Below are 14558 nucleotides of genomic sequence, written 5' to 3'. Positions count from 1 at the left end.
TACAAGTTCTTTGAGGCACAGATTTTCCCCCCTAGTTGCTTAGTTGCTTTTCAGCAGGAAATTGTTTTTTCCTCCCAATAAGATCTAGCTTCAGCCTTGAAAACAGAGGTTACGTAAATTCCATCTGTAAGTTTCAAAAATTAAATATATATCTCTTTATATTACTTTCCCACTGCTTGTTTTGCCTGCTAAACCAGAACTTTTATAAGGATTCCAGAAACAAGTCTGCACAAGAGTTCAAAAATTATATAGCTTCCAGTGCAATATGTCCTGCAGTATATCTGTAATAAAACAGCACGATTACCAGTGAATTTGAATTGATATATTATAATAAGAGGGTTTATAGAGTTACCAGAAATCCCTCCCATTCCTCCACATAACTTAGCCGGGGGCAGGTTCACCCTATCCCAGATTCCAGCGAGCACTCATTTTTATTCTAAGCGTTCAGCAAAAAAATGAAGTTCTATACCATCACGCAGCAAGGTTTATTGCACAAACAGTACACCAATCTAAGAAGTTATATTCTGCCTAATCCATCTTCCTACAAAATTACAGCACAGAAAACATGACAAAAATTGAGATTTACCCTGGATTTATTCTACAAATACAAACCCAGATAGCATATACTTTCCACACTTCTAGTTTGGCATATGGTTCATCAGGAAAAAAAGAAAAAAAAAAAAAGAGAAGAGAACAGTATTTAAGAACAACACACTGCAAGCGTGCACAGGAAAACCTGTCACTACAATTTGCTAATGCAGTAAACCAGAGGAAGGCAGAGACATCAGAACTTGCCTAAAAGGTTAATGAAATATTAACAAATCAAGAACACGAACAAAAAGCTAAAGCACCAAGACTGTCTCCGGATATTGTTGCAGAAAGCCACTAAATTAGTGGAGATCTCCAATATCCAGTCACAACACCTAAAATGCACCCACAGCAAATGAATTGGAAGCCTTTCTAGTTTCTTTTGAAAGCCTTATTACACTTGAAATAGCTTGCTTGTTCAAGCATCAAGTTGTTTAAAAACCTATTAAAGCCTCTCCAAGGCGAGAGCTGGCATACTAAACACAAACAGGACAAAAGGAGATGTTGCGTCATGTAGTTCGGTATCACTGCAGTTCACAACGTATACTGTTGGTCAAACAAGCCCCAAATTTAAACCACTGCGTACATTAAATGCATTTAACCCAGGTGAAAAAGGTCATCCAGCTGGGCCAGCCATATATGGGGCATATATGGGGCAGCATCCTCTCCGAGTTTCCACCTCATTCCAGGACTAATCCCCCAATGAAATCCAACCTGTATTTGCACACTTCCAACTCTGAAAACTCAGTTATCGCTCAGTGATGCGGCAACCCTCCAAGCTGATGATAAATCTAAGTATCAACCCTATGTAGGTAGGGTCATTCCAGTAACTTAGACTCAAATTTGGCCTGTTTTGAAAGCAGTTCTACCTGGATGCAATAACCAGCTGGATTGTCTGTATCTAGGTTTACTCTTGAAATTCACTGCCCTTACTTACACTCCAGATTTTGCAGGACTTGTAAAGAAATAATTTGGGCTCACACACTCCCTCTGCTGGCTCCCTACAAGCTGGTTAATTAAAATTATTCTCACACCTTTACCTTCCAGAAAGAAAAAACCACCACCACCACCTACAAAAAACCCAGCTCCAAACCAGAAGGCGGCAAAAAAGCACATTAGCCAGAAAATAAGATAAAGAAACAAGCAAATCAATGGCCTTGAGAATTCAAAACGCATCAGAAGGTTTTCAAGAAAAAACGTACAGATACTTCCCCTGCTGTAACATTAGCTGTCTGAGAATAAACGCTTTTACTAACAGCACAGTGACTGCGCAGGTAAGAACATCCTACGTGGACAAGATTTTCAGTCCAAAATTGAACTCCTGCCTGATAATGCCAACAAAACATAAGATAGCAAATAGTGGAAATAAATGCAGTCTCCTCCCTCCCTCCCTCAGGATAGTACAACAAGGCTAGAGCTCATGGGCAGTATTTGTCAAGTTCAAGTTAACCTGCCTGTAAAATTCTGACCTGGCACCGTTTCCTTACTTTCTACTGACAACATCTTTTCAAGATGCAGAAGCCGCTAAAATTCACTAACTCCTGTACAGATTTCAGGCAAGTGAGGCCAAATCTACAGCTGAAACTGTCTGGAAGATACAACATGCTATTCATCTAACACCAATAGCTTTGAACATACCAAAAATAAGCCGTAACGTAGAAACTTCATTTCTGTAGTTGCGTTGCAAGACGTTGCAATGCCCGTTTTTACATTCAAATAACACAGAAAACCTGCTTGGGCAAAACAATCATATATAAACACGGAAACATCTCGGGGAGGGGTTTGCTAACATAACTAAGAGTTGAGCAAGAGCTATCCAAACATGTTCAGTGAGTTCGTTCCTGACTTTTTGACAGACTGAATTATATGCTTATTCAGTGTAGTCTAGGGAGTTTTTTGATTGTTTTTTTAAATAAAGAACAGTATTTTCATTGTGCACTACAATGCGATGACTCTCAACAGTCATTTCCAGCACAATTCCCAGTGAACTGCTGCCCATATCGAGTCCCCAGGGTGCCACAGGTCAACCAGACGCTGTGATAGAAAAGCGGCCTGCAGCAAGTAGCACAATCCTACACAGTGCACAACTGCCTTGGCTTGGAAAATCATGGATTGTACCCACCTCCTTAAGCACAGCCACCAAAATAGGCACCTCAGGAACAAAAAAAAGAAAAAAAAAACAACACACCCTACACAGTTTCCTATTGATGCAGCCCTTGTAGTTGAGTCCTGGAGCCTACCGCAATCAAGCTGGGGGAGTCATACCTTCTTCTTCCAGCTTCTCTGGTGTCCGTGAAGTTCAGCTCCTGTTGCCTTCTTTTCTTCAGGGAAGGCACTAACAGCATCTTTCCTCTCCCTTTATATTCCCTACAAAACTTGGAGGGCCTTAACATCTCTGAGATTTTTCTCCCTCCGTTGAACTAGGCTAAAAAGCAACAGGATCAGGAGTTAGCATGAGAGGGAAAGCAAGAGACAGGCAGAGTGATTGTATAAGCCTTGCTTCCAAAGGAAACCAGGCAAAAGCCTGGAGAGAGAAAAAGAGAAATACACTGCTTTGTATGACTTCCTCTAGAAAGACTACTAGCATTTCAAGGGAGTTAATTAAATCAGCATTAATATCTATGCTACAACGTTTAACACGCTTAAAAGCGACCAGAAGATGCTGAATTAAGGGGTAGGATGGCCAGTGAAGATTTAGGTTTCCAATACTGCTCTAAAATTCAGGCTTAACATTTTGTTGCAGGAAAGAAGAACAGAGTTCTAGTGCTCAAAAAAAAAGTAAATTGCAGCACAAATGCTAGGTCAAGGTCAGGGTTTACTAGCAGGGCAACTTATCATGCAAGTGTTCACATTCAAACCTCTTCCCTCCCACCCCCCTTCTAATGTTGTCTTTGCACATATGCATTCAAAGGAGGAGGAACGTGGAAGAATTCTGTATTTGCAATAAACTTATTCTACAACCTAACTTAAAGAATCACAACATTGCACTACTGACTACGAAATTTAAGTAAGGAGTAGCCCTGAGACATCCCATCTGAAGGGAAGAAGAGTTCAATGTTACTGACTTTCATGCCAGCAAGGATAACCAAGAAAAAGTTAGGTATTAACATAGAAGAGACTTAGCAGCCAAAGTTTCATTTAAATCAATATCCGCAGCTTTCAGACATACTGCTGACTTAATAGGAGCTTGCTGATGCAAGGTTTTTACCCTTGCTAGCAAGGAAGGTATCAAGATATCTAATACCATCTTGACACAGACACCATTAGTACATAAGCACTTGCAAATAACGTTCTCCTCTCTATCTTCTCCTCTCTATCTTCGTGCCTAACAGATAAGCTGCTCAGCCATAACACGGATTATGTGGCCAACACACTGGCCGAGCCACTAAAAGCATGTTTGGGGACGTCCACAAGGCAAGTCACATCCCAAATTTGTTTGCCATCTTAAGCAAACAAATTGATCTAACTCATAAAGCAGAGGCTTTAGTGAAAGCTGCCAATGACAGGTAACCCTCTAGCAATGCACAGCTTCACATTGCCCAGAAGAAAGGCTGAATCCCATTGAACAGAATTGAAACAGGTCTGCCTCTGCTGCGTTTGCTGAACATGCAATAAGTAACAAAAGCCAAATGCAACAAATAACAAAAGCCAAATAAAAACGCATCAAAACAAAATATCTTCATTCTCCCAATAGTAGAAAAAAGAGGTGTGCTTGACAGTTAACAGAAAACCTGCTAGTCTGATAGCCCTCTGTCCGCATATACCTGCCACTGAATTGCCAAACGCAACCTTAAACGTAGTCACACATTACAAAAGTACAGATCAGCAGGTGTCCCATTGCCCGACTTGTAAGCACCACAGTGGTAATTAACCCCATTTTATAGGTAAAGGAACAAAAACACCAAGAAGCCAAGGTCAAGCAGCAGCAAGTCCTTGACAGCACCAGGATTACAATACCAGAGATTTCTGGCTCCCTGACCTGCGCTTAAGAAACTAGGCCATCGCCTCTCTCAAGTTAAGATGAACATTCAGATAGCGCCAAGAGCTCTTTTTTATTTTTGACAGCGAACTGGAAACAGTCAGCACTGGAATGGAAACAAAGACACACTAATCAAAACATAAAAGGGTGACGGAAAAGAGTAAGATTTATGAAAAGCAAGTGCAGAGCTTAAGTGCTTGCCTTGACACTTGTAAAGAGGGATCGAGTGTATAAATTCGGAACATGCCTGAATTTATCACTGGCGTCCTTATTCACAGGATACTAACTAGGCAGGGCAAACAGCTAACGAATACCGACTGCTGCTCTGCGGATATTAAGCCACGGACCCCCTTGCAGCATTGTGCAATTCGGACTGAAAGATAAGAACAATGCCTAAGGGTCCATGCAGATGGGAGGCGTACGTCAGTGCAAGGACATTGGCCATGGTTTCATGGGGAAAATAGGGAAAAGTAACTTGGGAGAAGGGGATGTGGGCTGCTGCAGAGCCCAGCTTTCACCTTGAAGCCACACAACACGCCTTCACTTTTTATGCATTAGCTTCCCTCTATCAGAGCCCTCCCTGCAAAGGGTCAAATGGAGACTTCAGCATGGGACCAGCTCTAAGGCAATGCTGCTTCTCGGATCTCCAAATCCTGCTGAGCTATCATTAGCTCCGTAACTGGCAGTCTAGACAGCGTCTCTTTCATTAACCATCAATGAGGTCTGTGTGAGCAGTGAGCACTGGGAGAACTGTTCTCCGAGCACTAAAGCTTCTGCTAAACATGCTTTTGCCATCATCAGCAATGGTGCTTGCACACACGCATCCTCGGGGAAAAACAAACTGGTTCAGAAAAAACAGCGGTGTCATTCAAAGGCAGCGACGGAGCGTTCCTTCAAATGTTTCAGAAGGTAAAGCAGGCAGGATGGGTGAGTGCTTTCCTCCAAGGCAGCTCCTGCTACTCCATCATCAGCGATGCAAACATGTAAGACGTGTTATTACTGAGCAGGAAGGACTGCTCAATGTCTCCTCTGACACTTAAGGCTTTTCTCAAGTCTTTACAGGACAAAGAGGGGCAAGGACCCAGGAATGATAGGATCCGCAGGCACACCTCTGCGAGGGGTAGCAAACAGAGCACCAGCAACAGGCAAACGTAACCTACAAGCAACTGAGCCACCTACAGGAAAATACAGCCTAACCATCGTGGCAATTAATTTAAAATAGGTTTCACAAGACCCAGTTTTCTCGCAGATCTTCACAAGACATAACAAACAAGTCAGACAAGTATTTGCTTCTCTTTCCACACATTTTGAGAATTTGCTTTCAGCAGTCTTTTTTTTTTTTTTTTTTTAAATACAGGAAACTGTCCTCAACTAATAAAAAAACAGCAACACACCAAGAAACAAAAACGCCACAGCTAAGTTAGAGATGCATCACCCACTAAAATCCACTGGCTATCTTTTTATCCTGCATGGCATATCTTTTCAAGGTTGTTCACTGAGGCTTAGGGATACTAGATATTAAACATTAAGGAGGAAAAGACATTTAAAAAAAACACTGTGCAACAGAAGTCTAATCCACATTACATTACACAGCAAATAAAAATTCACAGGAAGTGTGCTCATTTAAAATTCATCCCTGAATTCATCTTACTCCGGAGCTCAGTCCCCAGCAGCCCAAGGTTTCCCTTCATTACTACCCTAAACCACAGCCTGGCACTGCTGCAACCCAAACGGGCAACCCTCTCTACTTTAAGCTGCCACAACTTCCCACCAGCAAGCGTAGCCATTCATCACACGGCACACGTGAGCAGGGCAAACCGTATCTTCAAGGATTATCGAAATACTGGCATTTTCCATCAGTGCAGCATCTAAAAGCCAGGCTGTGCCAGGGGGCTCGGAGCGGGATAAGGCAACGCACACGTCTCCTAACCTGAACCGCAATGCGCGTCCGCATTCTCTGAACAGGTCACTGCTGCTCCAAAGCCTCAGCGGCCAAGGGACTTTCTGGAGTCCCCAGCCGCAGTTGTGACAAGGGAAAAAACAGCCAGTCTAAAAAACAAATGCAGGAAGAGTATGCATTCAACAGAACAGATTAAAGGTGGCTGCTCAACAGACACATGAGGAATTGAACTCAATAATTTTAGCTCAATACGCTCAGCTACAGAATGGATGTGACAACAATGGTATGAGAGTAGCTGCTATTTGCATTTCTCATTTAAGTTGTTTTTAGCAGACGCCTTCTCATTCCAGCAAAAGGGTTTGATGCACAACCGTCAAAACAGTTAGCGAGTGATTTTGCACTCCTTTCATTTTTAAAAGCAGCACAATAAAAAAACTGGAATCAGATTAACAGGCACCATCAATGAAAGAAGAAAACAGCGCCACTGAAAATATTTTCCTTTTGAAGAATCAAGCTTTTAAAATGTTTGATACTCCACATACATTCAGTTTCTTCCTCTGTAATTGGAAGCTCGCTAAGAGAATAATTGCCCCTCGGTACCTAAGGGATTCACACTCTTTTGTTACAGCAAAAATAAATCACTTGTATTATTATAGTCTCTCCAGCATGATAAAAAAACTTAATATGTATGACGGAATAACTCTTCTGCTCTCTCCATCTGCACGTGAAAAGTTTTGAGATGAACAGTTTTGGAGGTTCCTGCACACTGCTTTCTTCCCATAATCATCTAGACTGAAGAGTCTTTAACAGTAACATTTTTACATTTATGAGCTCCCTTTTACCCATAAAACCCTGAATCATTCAGCAAAGCATACCTTTGCCTACTGAAATATGTGCCACTTCCTGATAGACTTTATATTTAGTACTGGCAAGAGTAATAACTTTCTCAGCCTTACGGGCAGCTTTGATTAGGCAGAACATACATATTGAAATATGAGTTTTGCTAAGGATATCATGTATTTTCAGTATCAGCGGCAGTCCCTTGCTTTTACATCTCTAATACGCAACCAGTCCAGCAGCATGACACCTCCTAACATCATACCTTCAGAATCAACTTAAGCATCTTTTTGCCAGAATCAAATACTGTTTTTTACCAGGACCTAGGACATCCTTAGAAGTATCTCAAAGTATTGACGAGGCTAATACTACTGATCTTTGTCGATTTGTCGAGATCAGAGACAGAAGGGAGTGTTACTACAGCACATTGATTCTAACTTAACAAGAAACCCAAAGTGAATTCAGGCAGTATTAACAACTTAGCTTAAACCCTCAAAAGCCCAAGTTACTATGGAACCTGCACATGCCATAAAACAAAATAAACCAGAAAAATAGTTTAAAATGTAACTAAAAACCTACGAAGAGATACAGCTCACTGAAACAAAAAAAACACAACTGGCTAAACTATATTAAGCAGAAGGAAAATGCACATCTTAATTTTAACTCAGGAACTTGTTTAGCTAACAGATACATTTTTTTTAAACTTACCATAAAACTGGGGATGAGAATATATTCCACAGTGCGCTCAAACGCAAATTAATTGAAGGTCTAAGGGAACAGTTGCAGCTCTTGAAATAGTAAGCTCCTGAAGGCAAGAACTGCATTTTCTGCATGCTGCACAATATCAAGTTTCTTATCACAATTTTGACACAGCTGTGTCACACTGCTCCTCTTTTATATAAAAAGATAAGCATGTTTGAAAGAAATTTTGACTTCAATTTCTAAACCACATCAAAAAGCTGCATTAGCTATCAATGGTAGTACAGCCTGGCTAAGCCCAAAAAGCAGATACCTTGACTCAGTCTCTTGGGGACGTCACCAACTGCATGCAGTCTCACTCAAGGTAGAAAATACATCCTGAAAGGAGCTCTTATCTGGCGAAACACACATTAAGTACATTATCAGAGCCACCAGAGTCCTCTTTTCAAAAGCTTTTATCTAGACTTGGATGGAGTCTCGCAGCCTAGCACTCACTGCTTTCTGGCTCTACCATCTTTTATAAGCCCTCCCAGACATCCTTACATGACGCTGCATTTTAAAAGCTAACGAGGGTATTAAACTTATCTGTGTTCCATCTCAAAAATTTGTTAGGGCAAAGTCTGAATCAATGTTTTGCAATAAACCCTCCCATGACTAAATACACAGGGAAAATAACTTCCCTCAGAGGCATAGCTCTGTTTACACAGAAAGTGGGAACCCTTTTCAAGCAGCACTCAGTCACATCCTGTGGAAATGGCTTGAGTTGGCAGCGACCAAAGCAGACCGCATTACAACCAAACAACTCTTTGAAGCCTTGAAAACACGCATTTTTAAAAAAATAAAATCATTTGTGTCTGGGAATGCATGGAGAACACGAGATGTGCCCTTCCACTTCAGAACTACGGATGGTGTCACTCTTTCCATTTAAAATACAGAAAGAATATGTAAAAACCTACATTTTCTGAGACTAATGAAAGAACAGTCAAGTGCATCCCCACTGTCCTCATAAACAAATGCCCCCAACTCCAAAAGACGCAAAGGAAACGGCTAATAATTAATACCAACTGCCTAAAATCCCCCAAGAGCCATCCAAGATTTTGTATACGAGCCACAGTCGTGACAGTAATATTTGTTCTGCACATGAGATTTGTTTCAGGGCTTCTCCAATAGCCAGATACACAAAAAAAATTTGAGTGTCAGCATGAGTAAGGGCTGAAGTAGACTCAGTTATAAAAACCACATGCGCTGTCATTAATAGCTAATGAGAATAAAATAGCACAACATCGTAAACCAGTGCTACTGTAAGCAGTAACTGTAAGCACTGTGCAGGCACCTTGTAAGCCTAAGCACTTTGCAGAGCATCTCGCTTGCCATCATGACAAAAACGTTGCTTGGGTGGAGTCATCTACCAGTTAAAATACCAGGTAACGCTAGAGGAAAGACATGCATAAACACCTTCTCTATGTGAAACAAGATAAAAAAACACTGTGCGCAATTCTGTTTTTGGAAAAAATATAAATGGGATAGATCCAAAAGCATCAATGAACAGGGTTGAATAACTGTAATTTCTCCCTCTATGATAGCTATACCTAGCCTTGGAAACAGCTGGATATCCAGTCCCAGGCGCAGTCTGGGATCTCAGACAAGCTCTCTTCCCCTCTTAATCCTGGGCAAGGAAGGGATGCAGAGACCACGAGGGAGCCGTCTTAAATGCATTCAAGTGTTCAGAGTCAAATTTTCTCAGGAAAAGCAAGCAGTGAGAAAATACTCTTACTTTAAAAGCCAAAGCAGAGTGGTGTTAATTGAACTTATATACTGAAAACCAAGAAAGCTCACTCACATGCTGGTCATTGCTGAGTCAAAAGCCTGACCAGCTATCCTATTAAATTCTGCACAATTCCAACATAAGATTTCCAGCCCCATATTTGACAGGGCAGTTTTGACGTGCTCTTCCAAGATAGACGATTCCTGTCTGGGTGTTTTCTGCAGTTTTTCCCAACAGCAGAATGAAATAGACTCTCAGCTGCACCACAACCCTTTGGCACCACTCAGCTTTTCGTTAGGGCTACAAGCAGCATCCAGTTTGCTGCAAGAGTTTGTTCACGAGCAACAAAAACGCCAAGAAGTTCAGGGGAAAAGGGAAAATAACGGAGAGTCCTCCTTGCTAAAAACTGTGGATGAGGTTCAACTAATCAAGTTTAAGGAAGGGAAGACAGAAGCTACTCTTCCCCCTTTTCTACCCAGTGTCTCTGCCAGTACAGCTGTGCTCACACAGCGTCCTCAGCTTTTACTGTTCAGTGCCTCTGCCACAGCTACCACTCAGTCTGGCAAGACGTGATTTCGCTGATATCATTTATTCCAGCACAGAGAAACAAGCTACAGTGGTACAAACCCACACCGGCGGTACGGCCACATTGACGCAAAAAAGGCTTTTTGCTGACACAGCCCCATCAGCTGGGGCCTCCGTTCCCACCAGGACCCGCACAGCGGCAGGCTGAAGTGCAGATGTAATTATATCAAGGGAAAACCAAAGGAAGTCCCCCAAGCAAATCTGAGGAATACAGCCGAGTGAAAGCACCAGTACACTCCCCTTCCCTGGCATCAGCATAGGGAAAAGGAAGGAGAGATGGTGGTGGGAACATGCAGGGATAAGGAAATCCTAACAGTGAGTCACCTTAACTTTCATGTCACACCTCACTCAGAGTTGGTTCTCCAGCTGGGAAACTTGCCTTTTTCAAGCTGGGATTGCAACTACTGCACTGTGATACAAAGCAACGGGACAGTTTGTTAAGATGCTGCAGTGTCATCACGGACCCAGCACTTCCTAAGGCACGCAACCTGCAACGCAACATATCGATTAAGGCTTTGGGATACCACGCAACGACAGGAGGTGGCTCCTTTGCTCTTGAAGGGAAGGGTAGGTAAAAACGCCATCACGCTCATATCCCAAATTGAGGTCAGCGGCATTGCAAGTGAAACGCGTCTTAAGCTAATACACGTCCCCTTTAGAAAAGGGGATGGTGACTTCTACCAAGATCAAAGCTATCTCTGTCCACATACATATTTACAGCATTTCTTGTGCAAGGCTGTTCCAGCTGCTGACCTGCAGTATAAACAAGTCTCCCTAACGATATTTAAAGCCATTTTAACACAAACAGCATCCCCGCCAATTGACTAGGTTATCCTACAGAGAAAAAGCAGTCCCCCTAATGAACTGATTCACTACACCACAGACAAGCATTTCAGTTTAATAAGGCTTTGCCTGACTTGTCTTTTGTTCTTCCTCCTAGCACAGATTCGAGTTTGGATTAAGTGCAAGATACCAAGGGCGATATGCTTGCTCTCGGAGCACAGGAGAGAAACGCCTGTGGTATATACGCTCAGATTTGAAAACCCAAAAAGGTTTGAGGCAAGAGACATCGTTCCAGAGAGGTTTGGGCTGCACCTTGCTTACAGCAGACGGTAACGCTCCTGGAGCGAGACCTATGCATGGCAGCGAGCTCTGCAGTAGCGCTAGTCTGTTCAACACTTCCACGCAGCCCAGCTGTGACCAAAAAAAGCCATTCTTACACCATTGCCAGGATAACATAAAGCAATACCCCCAACCCACACTGGGCGGATCAACACCAGGCTGACCAACACTACTGATTTAACACACTGCTCTCAGGACAACAACAAAAAAGAAATCACACCGGGGGAAGCATGCAAATACAGATCTTAAGTCGAGATGTGAATTCAAAGTTATCCAGCACACCGGGAAATCCCACCGAGACTCATTTTTGCCCTGAGACACGAAAAAACGGTGCATGGCGTTGCCAGCCGTAGCATAGCATGATACCAGGCTTAGCGTAAAAGGCAGGTAACTCCCGTGGACGCAGGCTTTGGCGTTACCTGAAATCCACTGCTGCCTCCCCAGCTTTCCAGAGCGAAATGCGTTTTTTAGGCTTTTTTTGAGGGGGGGGGATTTTTTTTTGGTTTGTTTTTCGGTAGGTCTGTCCCCCCCACCCAAGGGTCCCCAGAGGGGCCCCCCGGGAGCCGGCCTCTCCTCAGCACACAACGAGGCCGAGGCGAGGAGGCAGCTCTACCCTCCGGCCGCCGCGCAGCTACCGGAGACCGGGAACCGGGGCGGGGGGGGGGACGACGACGACGACATGGGGGCCCCAGCGGGAAGCGACCCCCCCACAGGGCCCCCAACCGCCGTCCCCGCCGCCCGGGGGAGCCCGGCCCGGCCCGGGGGCCGCTCCTCACCTGCCGGCGGCCGCCCCCCCGCCGCCGCTCAGGGCCGCGGGCGCCGGGGCCGCCCCGTCGCCCGGGTGACGGCCCGCGCCGGCGCCGCCATCTTCCCTCGCCTCAGCGGCCGCGTCCCCGCCGCTCCGGCCGCGGCAGCCAGCCCCCACTGCGCACGCGCCGGCCAGCCCCGCGTCACATGAGCGCGGTGGGGGCGGGGCTGTGTGTCGTCAGGTGGGGCCAGCGCGCCATGATGGGAAGGTCAAGCCCTCCCCCCGTCCCCTAAGCCTGACGCCATGTTGGGAAGGTCTTGCGTGGTAGTGTTGGGCGGTGCGTTTGGTGTCCCCTCCCTCCCCCCCCCCAACTACCACCGCCGCCATGCTGAGAGGGGCGGGCGGGCGCCATGTTGGGGAGGTCGGCGGTGGCGGGAAGGTGGCAGGGCGGCTCCTTCTCCTTCGCGGCCTCCCCGCAGGCCTCGTCGCGGCCTGCCCTCGTCGGTCGGCCGGCCTGCCCGCAGCCGGCCGGGCCCCTCACAGCCCCGCTTCGCCCCCCCTCCCCCGCGGCGGCGACGGGCCGGCCGAGCTGCAGCGGTAACTCCGCAGGCCGTGGAGCGCCGGGCCCGCTTCCGACGGGGAGCCGCGGCCCGTCACCTCAGCCGCCGGGCAGCCGGGCCCGAGGGGCCCCGATCCCGGGAGCGGCGCCGAGGGGCTTTACGTTTCGGGGCGTCGCTGCTCGTCCGGGGGAAGGGGGCTAACGAGCGCCTCAGGGGCCAGAAACAGGCTACGGAGGAGCTGGGGGTGCCGGGACGGGGATTTGGCACGGCATAGGCGAAATTAGCGGGATGAGGGCCCGTCCGGTGCCCCGCCGGTTCTCTCCGAGGGAGGTTTGCGGGTAGAAATACCGAAACCCGCCCAGGGGACGCACGTGAGGTTGCCTGCCCATGCTGCTCGCCCCAGCGGCCCTCTGGGATGGGAAGGCTCAGGGCGAGCGGTGAGGATTTGCCTGCTTTTCGCTGGAGTTTTTAAGGAAGCCGGTCGCCATCTGCTGGAAAGCTGCGACTCCTGGCTTCAGTGTTGGGGTCGCATGCAGAAAATTCAGTTTCTCTAACTGCCTGCCTGAATGTTTTGCTTTTTCAGGATGCCAGAAGGAGTCGTACGGGAGGCGTTGAATTCTGGATTTGCTCCCAGTGGATCTCGCCCCAGCAGTCTTTCGCTTTTCAAACCTCAGGCTAATGTGTCGGCTTGACAGCTATCCCAGATACAAAAGAGAGAAACCCAGTAAGTGAGCTTTTCTTTTGGGAGATCTATTCCGAAGGGTCGAGCAGAAGTTATCCCTCCTCTCTCTTAGGGAGAGGTAAGAGGAAGGTAGTTTCAAACACCAAAAAGCTTAGCTGAAAAGTGATACGAATGAAGATGATAGAAAGACACACGGAGAGGCCCTCAAATTTCTGCCAAATGCCCAGATAAACTCACGCCTGCCTGCCTCTAGGGCCAGCCTGTCTGAAACCTGAGTTGAGTTCATCCTGGCTTTGCTGGGATTTGGAGGCACCTGGGCAGGAATGACCTTTCCCCCCCACGCCCTGCCCTGCCTTTCATTTCCCCCCCCCCCCCATTGCAGGGTGTTCTGAATGCTGCAGAGTTGCGAGTTAATGTCTCACAGTTTTAAGCCGCGAGGGTTAAACGGTTTCGGTTAACGTCCTGGCAGAGCTGAGGCACCTCAGATAATGCCTCCACTTCTGGATCAAGCCTCGGTGCCAACCTTGCTTCCGCACCCAGCTCCGAGAGAGCTTGTTATCCTGAAAGCAGTAACCCCAGCACAGAGGGAACGCGGCTCTGAACAAAGTTTATCTTCAGTTACTTGTTATTTTGCTTGGGATGGTACGTTTCACCCGCATGCAGGTGGTGCGGTGGCGATTTATGCCCCGTTGAGTCTCACTGGGGTTTACACAACAGGCTGTAAGAGGTGTCTAAGTGCTGCTCTGGGTATTTAGGCGTGAAACGCTATTGCTTGAGCTTACTGCCCCGTTTCTTTTTCCTGAGGTTGATGTGCAGCAGGGCCAGTCCCTAAAGTTATCTTGTTGCTGACAATCGTGCCGATGCAGCCGGAAGATAGCAGCATTTTCTGAGTTATTATCCCTTCACTTAGGACGTGTTCAGAATGCAAGCATTTTCCTTTCAGTCTTGGCCCTGAATTTCTCAGTTAAGGCCAAAGCTGGCCAGATCACAGGCACGTGTCGCATGGAGGCAGCACGTGGGTGCCCCAGGACACTTGTGTCGCATGGAGGCAGCACGTGGGTGTCCCAGGACATGCGTGTCACATGCGGGCAGC

At 46.2% G+C, this 14558-nt stretch overlaps 1 protein-coding gene across 8 annotated transcripts in view; it reads right to left on the bottom strand.

The window, feature by feature from the left end:
• FBXO42 (F-box protein 42) overlaps positions 1-12362 on the bottom strand; it is a 58231-nt gene extending 45869 nt beyond the window's left edge. For 2 of the 8 annotated variants that reach the window (XM_068916303.1, XM_068916306.1), the window contains exon 1: positions 8013-8496. The gene's annotated coding sequence lies outside the window, so the exon portion shown is untranslated. Of the gene's footprint in view, positions 1-2226; positions 2312-8012; positions 8545-11894; positions 11918-12251 lie in introns of those variants that run through there. The other 6 variants (XM_068916309.1, XM_068916311.1, XM_068916308.1 and 3 more) reach the window with 6 other exon arrangements.
• Positions 12363-14558: the final 2196 nt, after the last annotated feature.

Source organism: Struthio camelus, chromosome 21, assembly GCF_040807025.1.
Source record: "Struthio camelus isolate bStrCam1 chromosome 21, bStrCam1.hap1, whole genome shotgun sequence".
NCBI lineage: Eukaryota > Metazoa > Chordata > Aves > Struthioniformes > Struthionidae > Struthio > Struthio camelus.
Note: the sequence above shows the minus strand (reverse complement) of the source record. Positions and strands in the feature narration are given on the sequence as shown.